Below are 10,874 nucleotides of genomic sequence, written 5' to 3'. Positions count from 1 at the left end.
ACTCTATCTGACACTTGCTGATAAAAAAGATGATGTGAGAAGTTGCAAAATTTTTTTTTTTATTTAGACTTGATATGAGAGCAATTTTCCAAGAAAATTAGCTATCCAAAAGTGAGTTTGGCTTTTTTGAGGTAGAGGTAGTAGATGTATACTTCTTGGAAATCTGCCAACAGCATGTAAATAATTATTTGTTCCCTGCCAAAAAAAAAAAAAAAAAAAAAAATTCCTGCTGTTCATGGGACAGAATTGATGGAAACTGAGGGTTTCAGAACTTTAATTAACTGTTACAGAAGTTGGTGTCCTTTGCCACTTCTGCATGGGTTCCCTGTAACATGTGTGCTAAATGGGAAAATCATCTCGAGTATACTACCAATTATATATACTACTCTTTAATTAGCCTCTCAACCCTAACCCATGGCATACTGCACCAAAGGTAGCAAGTTGTTTCCCTAACATAGTTTAACAGACAAAACATCAGAGTTCACTTGAAAGAATGTGAGTTGAAAAAATTTTTAAGGCAGCTTGAACAGTATTTGTGTGTGTGTGTGTGTGTGTGTGTGTGTGTGTGTGTGTATCATTAAGTTGATAAGTGACATGAGAGTACATGACTTCATCTCTGAAAATGCTTCTGAAAAAAATGTAGTTTGAACTTTTTGTTCTGCTGTATATTATAATATCTCAAAAATGTTTTCAATATTTTGTAAAGTTCCAAAAATATTTTTAATTTTTTAAATTTTACTAATTTTTTATCTGCTTTCTTATTTTTCTTTCTCAAGAATGATAAGAAATTAACTGTTGGGAAGATTGTTTTTAATCAAAAGGTTGAGAAGCGAGTATCTAAAAGAAAGAGGACTTGAGAACTTATGGCCAAGATGGCCGCCTGGAGGCAGACAGCTGCTTGAGCTCTGTGTTTTCTCTCAAGACTTAATTCATGACAAGCCTCGGAATTAATGCTTGACCATAAAAGAAACCCACAAATAATCACCAAGAGAAGAAATCCTTGAAATTCACCAGAAAAGGTCTGTGTTTGCTCTGGGGAGGGTCGAACAGACTGGGCACAGATTGAGGGCAGGCAAACCACAGACAGACAGACAGCTCACACAGCACAGACCTGAGGGGGGAGGGTTAAGATTTCTGCCATTTCTGCAAAAAGACTTTTACCCCAGTGTGGCTATTCTGTCTTGGTAGCAAGGCAGGAGCAGTGGAGAGGGGGTAAACACCTGAGGTGAAGAATAAAACCCCAGAAAGCTAGCTTCTCTCAGAACCTGGCCAGCCCCAACACCCACCTGGAGTGACTCAGAGCGTTCTCAGAGCCTCAGAGTGCAGACTCAGGGCAGCCATCACTGTTCTGTTAGTGGCTCTCTGCTGCCCTCCCCCCAGTCTGTAGAGGAAGCCCATTAACACCATCCAGCCCCATTCCCCCCCAAAACAGACCAATTGTTTCTCTTGTCAATTTATTTTCTTCGATTCTGCTCTTGACAAAATGAACAAAAAATTCAAAAGGGCTCTAACCATTAACAGCTTCTGTATGGAGAGAGAGCAGACTTCAAATACTGAGGAGACTAAAAACAGACTCTCCCCAGAGGAATACCCTAAGGGGGATAGGACCTGCTCCTCAGTACAAAACAATCTCATAGAAGAAAAAAAAAAGCCTCTCACAAGAGAGCTAGAAGAGAAATTGGAAAAGGAAAGGGAAGCTTAGAAAGAGAGCCTGGAGAAGTTATCCAGAGTGGATAAAAAGAACAAATAATTGAGAAACAAAATTAGTGAATTGGAAAAGGTAAACAACTCCAAGGAAAACAGGATTAGTGAACTGGATGAAGAAAACAGCTCTCTAAAAATTAAAATGGATAAAATGGTAAAAAAAAAAAAAATTCCATAGAAGAAAAAAAACTCACTTAAAAACACAATTGGACAATTACAAAAAGATATAAAAAAATTGAGTGAAGAAAATACATCATTGAAAACTAGACACGAACAAGTAGAAATGAATGACTCAAAGAGAAACCAAGAGGTAGTCAAGCAAAACCAGAGAAATGAAACAATTGAAAAGAATGTCAAGTGCCTTATGAGAAAGAAAACAGACCTGGAAAACAGATCCAGGAGAGACAATTTGAGAATAATCTGACTCCCTGAAAAATGTGAGGAAAAAAAGAGCTTGGACACTATTTTTGAGGAAATTATCAAAGAGAACTGCCCAGACGTTTTGGAAGCAGAGGGTAAAATAGACATTGAAAAAATTCGTCGATCACCAACTGAAGGGACCCTAAAATCAAAACGCAAAGAAATATAGTGGCCAATTTCAAGAACCATCAGACAAAGGAAAAGATAATGGAAGCTGCTAGAAAAAAACAATATAGACATGGAGGATCCACAATAAGGATAACCCAGGAACTAGCAGTGTCCACATTAAAAGAACGAAGGGCCTGGAACATGATATTCCAAAAGGCTAAAGAACTTGGTAAGCAGCCAAGAATAACTTACCCAGCAAGAATGAGCATCGTTTTCCAAGGAAGAAAATGGACATTTAATGAAATAAATGAATTCCATCTATTTTTGATGAAAAAACCAGACCTACATAAAATGTTTGATCTTCAAATACATAACTCAAGAGATTTCTAAAAAAGGTAAAAAGAAATCTTGAGAACTATACTTCTGCCATAAAAATATGTAAAGAACATATATATAATTTGTCATAGAAACTAGAGGTGGAATATCATAAAAAAGTGTAAAGAGGTGGAACTACATCTCATGAAGAGGCAAAGGTAACCTATTATATATGAGAGAAAGTAAAAAGGGAGATAACATAGTGTGTATCAATAGACATATTTGGTTTATGGTGAAGCATCTTATACTTCACTGAAAAGTGAGAGGGAAGTATTAAGCTAAGGGGAAGGGAATACAGAAAGTGTGAGGAAAAGGGTAAAATAAGGGGAGGAACTTTAAGGTGGGGGAGGGATACTAAAAAGGGAGGGCTTTGAAAAGCAAGTGGTGTTCACAAGTTTAATACTGGGTAGGGGAGTAAGAGGGAAGGAAAGGACAAAAGCATAAGCAGGGGTTAATAGGATGGCAAGCAATATAGAATTAGTCATTTTAACCATAAATGTGAATGAGGCAAACTGCCTCATAAAGAGGAAGCAGTTAGCAGAATGGATTAAAAGTCAGAATCCTACTATATGTTGTTTACACAAAACACACCTGAAACAGGGTGATACATTCAAACTAAAAGTAAAAGAGTGGAGTAGAATCTACTATGCTTCAGGCAAAGCCAAAAAAGCAGGGGTAGCCATCCTCATCTCAGATCAAGAAAAAACAATATTTGATCTAATTAAAAGAGATAAGGAAAGGCATTATATCCTGCTAAAGGGTAGCATCAATAATGAAGCAGTATCAATATTAAACATATACTCACCAAGTGGTGCAGCATCTAAATTCTTAAAAGAGGAATTGAGGGAGCTGCAAGAATAGACAGCAAAACTATAATAGTGGGAGATCTCAACCTTGCACTCTCAGAATTAGATACATCAAACCACAAAATAAATAAGAAAGAAGTCAAAGAGGTAAATAGAATACTAGTAAAGTTTGATATGATAGATCTTTGGCAAAAGCTAAATGGAGACAGAAAGAAGTATAATTTCTTCTTAGCAGTCCATGGAACCTATAGAAAAATTGATCATATACTAGGGCATAGAAACCTCAAAATCAAATGCAGTAAGGAAGAAATAGTAAATGAATCCTTTGCAGATCACAATGCAATCAGAATTACATTTAACAAAAAGCCAGGGGATAATAGACCAAAAAATAATTGGAAACTAAATAATCTTATACTAAAGAATGATTGGGTAAAACAGCAAATCATAGACATAATTAATAACTTCACCCAAGAAAATGACAATAATGAGACATCATACAAAAATGTGTGGGATACAGCCAAAGCAGTAATAAGGAGAACTTTTATATCTCTACAGGCCTACTTGCATAAAACAGAAAAAGAGAGGGCCAACAAATTGGGCTTACAACTAAAATTGCTAGAAAAGGAACAAATTAAAAACCCCCAGACAAACACAAAACTTGAAATTCAAAAAATAAAAGGTGATATTCATAAAATTGAAAGTAAAAAACTATTGAATTAATTAATAAAACTAAGAGTTGTGTCTATGAAAATACCAACAAAATAGACAAACCCTTAGTAAACCTGAATAAAAAAAGGAAAGAGAAAAAGCAAATTGTTAGTCTTGAAAATGAAAAGGCAGAACTCACCACTAATGAAGAAGAAATTAGAACAATAGTTAGGAGCTACTTTGCTCAACTCTATGCCAATAAATTTGATAATTTAAATGAAATGGAAGAATACCTTCAAAAATACAGCTTGCCAAGATTAACAGAGGAAGAAGTAAGTAGTCTAAATAGTCCCATCTCAGAAAAAGAAATAGAACAAGGTATTAACCAACTCCCTAAAAAAAAACCCCCAGGACTAGATGGATTTACATGTGAATTCTACCAAACATTTAAAGAACAACTAACTCCAATGCTATATAAACTATTTGAAAAAATAGGGATTGAAGGAGTCCTACCAAATTCCTTTTATGACACAGACACGGTAGTGGTACCTAAACCAGGTAGATTGAAAACAGAGAAAGAAAACTATAGACCAATTTCCTTAATGGATATTGATGCTGAAATTTTAAATACAATATTAGCAAAAAAGACTCCACAAAATCATCCCCAGAATAATACACTATGATCAAATAGGATTTATACCAGGAATGCAGGGCTGGTTTAATATTAGGAAAACTATAAGTATAATTGACCATATTAATAATCAAATTAATAAAAACCATATGATTATATCAATAGATGCAGAAAAAGCATTTGATAAAATCCAACATCCATTCCTACTAAAAACACTTGAGAGTATAGGAATAAATGGACTATTCCTTAAAATAATAACGAGAATATATTTAAAACCTTCAGTAAACATCATATGTAATGGTGATAAACTAGAACCTTTCCTTGTAAGATCAGAAGTGAAACAAGGTTGCTCACTATCACCATTACTATTCAATATAGTACTAGAAACTCTAGCCTCGGCAATAAGAGCCGAGAAAGAGATTCAAGGAATTAGAGTAGGAAAAGAGGAAATCAAATTCACACTCTTTGCAGATGACATGATGGTATACTTAGAGAACCCCAAAGACTCTGCTAGAAACCTATTAGAAATAATTCAGAATTTTAGCAAACTTTCAGGATACAAAGTAAATCCACATAAATCCTCAGTATTTTTATATATTACCAACACAATCCAATAGCAAGAGATACAAAAAGAAATTCTATTCAAAATAATGGACAATAGTATAAAATATTTGGGAATATATCTACCAAAGGAAAGTCAGGAATTATATGAGCAAAATTATGAAACACTTCCCACAAAAATAAAGTCAGATTTAAACAATTCGAAAGATATTCAGTGTTCTTAGACAGGCCAAGTGAATATAAATAAGATGACAATACTCCCTAAACTAATCTATTTATTTAGTGCTATACCAATAAAACTCCCAAGAAACTATTTTAATGACCTAGAAAAAATAACAACAGAATTCATATAGAACAACAAAAGGTTGAGAATTTCAAGGGAAGTAATGAAAAAAAAAATAAATGAAGGTGGTCTAGCTGTACCTCATCTATTATTATATATTATATATTATATTATAAAGCAAAAGTCACCAAAACCATTTGGTATTGGCTAAGAAATGGACTAGTTGATCAGTGGCATAGGTTAGGTTTACAGGGCAAGATAGTGAATAAAAATAGCAATCTAGTGTTTGACAAACGCAAAGATCCCAACTTTTGGGATAAGAATTCATTATTTGCCAAAACTGCTGGGAAAACTGGAAATTAATATGGCAGAAACTAGTCATGGACCCACATTTAACACCACATACTAAGATAAGATCAAAATGGGTCCAAGATTTAGGCATAAAGAATGAAATCATAAATAAATTGGTGGAACATGGGATGGTTTACCTCTCAGACTTGTGGAGGAGGAAGGAGTTTGTGTCCAAGGGAGAACTAGAGACCATTATTGATCACAATATAGAAAATTTTGATTACACCAAATTAAAAAGTTTCTGCACAAACAAAACCAATGCAAACAAGATTAGAAGGGAAGTAACAAATTGGGAAAACCTTTTTACAGTTAAAGGTTCTGATAAAGGCCCCATCTCCAAAATATACAGAGTATTGACTTTAATTTATAAGAAATCAAGCCATTCTCCAGTTGATAAATGGTCAAAGGATATGAACAGACAATTTTCAGATGATGTAATTAAAACTATTTCCACTCATATGAAAGAGTGTTCCAAATCACTATTGATCAGAGAAATGCAAATTATGACAACTCTGAGATACCACTACAGATTGGCTAAGATGACAGGAACAAATAATGATGAATTTTGGAGGGACTGTGGGAAAACTGGGACACTGATGCATTGTTCGTGGAGTTGTTAAAGAATCCAAAAAAGAGTGATAATTTTGTTTCCTCATTACCTACTCTAATTCCTTTAATCTCTTTCTCTAAAAGCCTAAGCTAACATTTCTAATATAATATTTAATAGTAATGGTGATAATGGACAACCTTGTTTCAACCCTGATTTAATGGAAATGGTTGCAATCTTTCCCCATTACATATGATGCTTATTGACGGTTTTAAATAAATGCTACTGATTATTTTAAGGAGAAGTCCATTTATTCCTATACTCAGTCCATTTCATATGATGCTTATTGATGGTTTTAAATAAATGCTACTGATTATTTTAAGTAAAAGTCCATTATTCCTATACTCTCAAGTGTTTTAGTAGAAATGAATGTTGGAATTTAGCAAATGCTTTTTTAGCATATATTCAGATGATTATATGATTTTTATTAATTTGGTTATTAACATGGCCAATTATATGGATAGTTTTCCAAATATTGAACCAGCCCTGCATTCCTGTTTTCCTGCTTGATCATGATGTATTATCCTGTGGATGATTTTCTGTACTCTTTTTGCTAATATCTTATTTAAGATTTTAGCATCAATATTCATTAGAGCAATTGGTCTATAGTTTTCTTTCTCCCTTTTCAACCTACCTTATTTGGGTACCAGTACCATGTCTGTGTCATAAAAGGAGTTTAGTAGGACTCCTTCATTCCCTATTTTTTCAAATAGTTTATATTGCATTGGAGCTAATTGTTCTTTAAATGTGGTAGAATTCACCTGTCAATCAATCTGGCCCTGGAGATTTTTTCTTAGGTAATTGATTAATAGCTTGTTCTATTTCTTTTTTCTGAAATGGGACTATTTAAATAATTTCCTTCCTCTTCTGTTAATCTGGAAAGCCTATATTTTTGGACGTAGTCATCCATTTCACTTAGGTTATCAAACTTATTGGCAAAGTAACTCATTATTTCTCTAATTTCCTCCTCATTGGTGGACAGTTCCCCCTTTTCATTTTTAAGACTAACAATTTGATTTTCCTCACTCTTTTTTCTAATCAGATTTCCAAAGGTTTATCTATTTTTTTTTCATAAAACCAACTCTTAATTTTATTTATTAGTTCTATAGTATTTTACTTTCAATATTATTAATTTCTCCTTTTGATTTTAGAATTTCAAGTTTGTTATTTGATTTGGGGTTTTTAATTTTGTCTTTTTCTAGCTTTTTAAGCTGCAAGCACAATTCATTGACCTTCTCTTTCTCTAATTTCTTCAAGTACGCCTCTAAAGATATAAATTTTCCTCTTATTATCGCTTATTAATTGTATCTATAATTTGCTGTTTCACCCAATCATTCTTTACAATGAGATTATTTAGTTTCCAATTTCTTTTTGTTCTATTTTTGTTAGGATTACTAAGTGAGAACTGAGGTTGTCTGGATAGTTACAAGGTGAGAACTCAGGTTGACTTGATAGAGGGGGCAAGCTCATTGGCTGAGGTGGTTCTTCCCAGAAGCCCTTGCATTATCCCACGCCCATTCTCTGGGAGAATAAAAGAGAGGACAGCACTGGGCGCAGAGCAGATCGGCCTGGAGAAGGATAAGAGCTGGAGGAGATTCAGAGCCAGGATTCAAGAAGAAAGACTCTCTGCATTACATCAGGCCTGACGGGGCTCTCTGCAGGAAGGGAAGTCACTTCTTTGGACAAGAGTTAACAGCAACTGCCTGGAGACAACGGTTCACTACAGGAAGAAGAATCTGTCTGAAAGATTTGAGTAGACACAGCAGATCTCTTCCCAGAGAGCGATCCGGCAGCTTCTAGAGACGACAGCTCACTACAATTGGCGCCCAACGTGGGGCAAGGACTTTTGCTTATTTCTGACAAGAGGAGCTAGACCAGACCTTCGCAATTTGGCGCCCGAACAGGGACGGACACGGTCCTGATTCCAGTGGAAAAGCTTCCGATCTAGATCTCAGTCTCTCTGACCCAGAACCGTGAGTAACGAGGAAACTTTGTTAAAGATTAAGTGAGCGTGCTAATAGATAAATAAGGAACTTAACTTGTTAAGGGCTAAACCAGGAATCTCTTATAGCTGAAATGGGGCAGATGTTAGCTATATTCAATCCCTGGACCTCAGCCGACTCAACCCCAGCCCCAGAAGTAACCTCAGCTCCACCCCCATTCAGGAGTGGTACTATAGAGAGTATAATCAACATAATTGAGGAGCAGAGTTTACTTGTAACCTGGGTACAGATTGCTAAACTCTTGGCTGCATTAAGACGCACATCCCCTTGGTTCTTAGAGGAAGAAAAGATAGATGTAGATAAATGGAAGCTAGTGGGATATGAAATGAAAGAATTTCAAGCAAAAAATGGGCCTCGTTCAATTTCTGCAGAAGTATTTTATATCTACAACATAGTTCAATTAGCCTTAAACTATCAAGCAAGTTGTAGGAGAAGGAAAAGTTCTAAAAATGAACAGAGGAGGAAGTGTGAGGAAAAAAGGAAAGATCAAGATCTTTCCCTAGAGCAAGAGGATTTAAATGAGGAATTATGGTATGATTCTCTTGAAGAAGCTTCAACCCTGCCTAGAGAACAGATTATTGACAGGCCCACATCAACCCCACCTTCAGAGATGGAGGAAGAAAGAGGGGAAGACATGCATATCCTGTGATTGAAAATACTGACTCTGTAGGTAAAAAAAGGAGAAGATATGCACCTTTAGATTTGAATACAATTAAGGATTTGAAAAAAGGTTGTACCCTTTATGGGGCTACATCAGCTTATGTCAAAATGTTATTAGATGGTTTGTCTTATGAAGTCCTAACCCCGAATGATTGGAAATCCATAGCAAGGATATGCCTGGAACCTGGAGAAAATTTATTATGGCTTGCGGAATTTCATGAATTATGTAAAATTCAAGTCAGATGCAATTTGGAAATAGGAGTTAACACACAATTCACTTTTGAGCACTTAGCTGGTGAAGGTCAATATGGAGAGAATTCGGAACAGATTAATTATACCATGACAATATATGAACAAATTGCTAAGGCTGCAATAAAAGCTTGGGGTGTCCTTCCTGGACAGAAAGATCGTGGAGAGGCTTTCACTAAAATACAGCAAGGTCCCAATGAACCTTTTGCAGATTTTGTGGGACGTTTGCAAACTGCTGTCAAAAGAACTATTGGAGAAAATTCAGCTACAGAAATAATGACCAGACATCTGGCTAAGGAAAATGCCAATGAGATTTGCAAAAGAATTATATGGGGATTAGACAAACATGCTCCTTTAGAGGAGATCATAAGACGCTGTGCTACAGTGGGAACAAATGCTTTTTACACCCGGACAATGATGAATGTGGAAAGACAGGGTCCCTCCTGGCAAGGGCCTTCTAGAGAAACTCGGCGATGTTTTCAATGTGGAAAAATTGGACATCTAAGAGCTCAGTGTAGGTATGGAGATACAGTGAGAAGACAGGGTGAGAGAAGACCTAAAACTCCATGTCCAAAATGCAACAGAGGACTCCATTGGGCATCAGAGTGTAGAATAATTCAGGGAAATGGGATGAGGGGCCCAGGTCCAGGGCCCCAGGCAAAAAAGACTTGGGGCATTATGGCAGCTGATGTTACACCCAAAGAGCCTTTACAAGGCCAGGACTCTGATTTAATCAACCAGCAGAAAAGCAATCACATGGCAGAAAGGGATTACCTGATAAATGAGTCAAAAGGCAATCAGATTGCAAAAATGGATTACACTTGGGGAGAATACAGGCCTTTTAAACCAACAGGGCTGTGTCCAGTGCAAACAATTCCAATGTAATTGCCAGACGATGAGAAGAGATTTAGAAAGTGGTAAATAGAAGGTAATTAGATAGGTTAACTGCCTGGGAGAGAGGGTTTGCTTGTATTTCTTCAGCAGGAGAAGGAATCAGATGGGTGCCAACGAGTCATATTCGCCTTGTCCACCAGAGAGAGACAGAAAAAGAGAAAGACCTCAAAATAAAGGAGAAGATCTAAGAAACATCTGACACTGAAAGAGCATGGATAATAAGAAGACTGTTAAAGAACTTTAAAAACCAGCAGGAATCATTGGACTTCCTCACACAAGATGAGAATAATGGACAATGGACTTATGGACATTTATAAATTTTCAATTTATGATTATTTGATTATGTTATATACTTCTAGCATGCGTTATGTTACTATGTTACTATATGCTTATGTAATTTATGTAATTATCTATAATACTTCCCATATTGATGGATTTATGTTTCAAGGTCATTTATGTAATTATCTGTAATACTTCCCATATTGATGGATTTATGTTTCAAGGTCATGACTGTCCTATGTTCTAAATCAAAAGAAAGGGGGAGATGTTATTCTCCAGGCCGATCTGCTCTGCG

Source organism: Sminthopsis crassicaudata, chromosome 4 (assembly GCF_048593235.1).
Source record: "Sminthopsis crassicaudata isolate SCR6 chromosome 4, ASM4859323v1, whole genome shotgun sequence".
Classification (NCBI taxonomy): Eukaryota; Metazoa; Chordata; class Mammalia; order Dasyuromorphia; family Dasyuridae; genus Sminthopsis; species Sminthopsis crassicaudata.
Note: the sequence above shows the minus strand (reverse complement) of the source record.